This window comes from Rhinolophus hipposideros (genome assembly GCF_964194185.1).
Source record: "Rhinolophus hipposideros genome assembly, chromosome: 21".
NCBI classification, from domain to species: domain Eukaryota; kingdom Metazoa; phylum Chordata; class Mammalia; order Chiroptera; family Rhinolophidae; genus Rhinolophus; species Rhinolophus hipposideros.
This window is the reverse complement of record NC_138067.1, coordinates 45,525,130-45,527,112: the sequence shown is the minus strand read 5'-3', so window position 1 is coordinate 45,527,112 and position 1,983 is coordinate 45,525,130.

Below are 1,983 nucleotides of genomic sequence, written 5' to 3'. Positions count from 1 at the left end.
GACTTGCGACTGGCATCTGAAGTGTGTGTGTGTGTGTCTCAGGGGAGAGTCTTGTGGGATTGAGCCCTTAACCTGTGGGAACTGATGTTATCTCAGGTAGATAGTGTCAGAATTGAGTTAATTGCTTGGTGATATGGGAACCAAAATACACACATCAAAATTGCTGTTGGAATCATCACAACTGTATGTGATGGTTCATTCTATGTGTCAATTTGACTGGGCCAAGGAGTGCCCAAACATTTGTGAAAGCGTTATGCTGGGTGTTTCCGTGAGGGGGCTGTTGAATGAGATATCTATTTGAATCAGTAGACCAAGTAAAGCAGATTGCGCTCCCTAATGTCTGTGGGCCTCATCCAATCAGTTGAAGGCCTGAATAGAAGGAAAAGGCTGACCTTCCCATGGGTAAGAGGAACTCCTGCTTGACTGCCTTCCAGGTGGGACATCAGCTTCTTTCTTGCCTCTGGACTTGAACTGAAACATCAGCTCTCCTGAGGTCTCAAGCCTGAAGGCTTTCAGACGGGAATGACACCATTGGCTCTCCTGAGGCTCGACCTTGCCGACTACATATCTTGGGACTTGTCAACCTCCATCCCTGCGTGGGCTGATTCCTAATAATAGGTCTTTATGTACGTCCGCACATCCTATTGGTTCTGTTTCTCTGGAGAACCCTGAATAACACACTGTGAGTGAAAGTCGAGTTCTTACAATAGTCTCCCAGTGTATTCACAGTCTGATTCAGGATCCCTCCCAGACCTCTCTTTCCACACTCTCCATTTCTCACTCTGCTATGCTGTCATCTAGCTGTCAGCCAAACACACCATATGTGTCCCTACCTTGGGACTGCTGAATGCACATGTTTGTCTGCACGACCGCAGGACTCACTCTCTGATTTCCTTCATGTCTTTGCTCAAATGTCACCTTCTCTGGGAGGCTTTCCCTGGCCATGTTTTTAAAAATCCAGCAGTCCTCTTCAAGTCCTCTTCTGTTTCCTATTCTTAGTTTTTTGCTTAAAATATATCATTCTCCAAGAGACTGTGTTTTTAAATTTTCCTATTAAATGTGTGTTCTCTGACTAGAGTGTTTGCCTCACTTTTTCCACCCTAAGGGCTTCCCCTTTGCTGTATCTCCAGCCCCAGGACCTGGCATACAGCACTTGTCCGGGAAACATTAGTTGGGTGAGTGGGTACTTGGTGCCAGCTACTATTTCCTATGCTTTTCATGCGTGTGAACTCCTTTAATCCTCATGCAGCATTTCTAGTAGTGTCCCTATTTTTTTTTAAATGAGCAAACTGAGGCACAGAGAGGCTAAATAACTTCGGTAAAGTGTAACAGGTGATAGGTGAGGTGGTAGGTAGGTGTCTGGATTCCAACCCGGGCACTCCATGCCCTCAACTTCCCTCAAACACCCAGGCCTGCTCCGGGCATCAACGCCAGGGCCAGAGTCTGAGGCTGCCTGGGATGAGGACATGGATGAGAAGGGGGACCCAGCTCCAAGGGGTGGGGAGGCCCCAGAGTCACGGGGGGGACCACGGTCATGTCCACCTGATGTATTCGTCCCTGAAAACTTAGCTTCTCTCCAGACAGAGGGGCCGGCCTCTGCCAATTGGATCCACAGCCTGGGCACTGCTCCCATGATGTGGTAGTGGGTTCAGTCTTCGGTCTCCCTGAGGGCTCAGTGGCTCTGGTCCCCAGGGAGTTGGCCAGGGGATACAAGAGGGCAGGGCTGCGGCAGTGGGGCCTTATGATCCTGGACAGCCTGTCTCTATCTCAGTAGCTCAGATAGGGAAATGGGGAAACAGGGGACATGTTTCTCAGCCCCCAGCTCACCCCGCAGGCCTGTGGAGCCTGTTTCCCTTCCAGGCGTGGCCACAGCTCTCTGAGCCTGGGCTTCCTGCTGGGGCGTCCTAGGCCGCACCCCACACTCTCAGCATTTCCTTCCCTACAGAGGACCTGGCCCCGCCTCTGCCCTGTCAGATGCAGAAC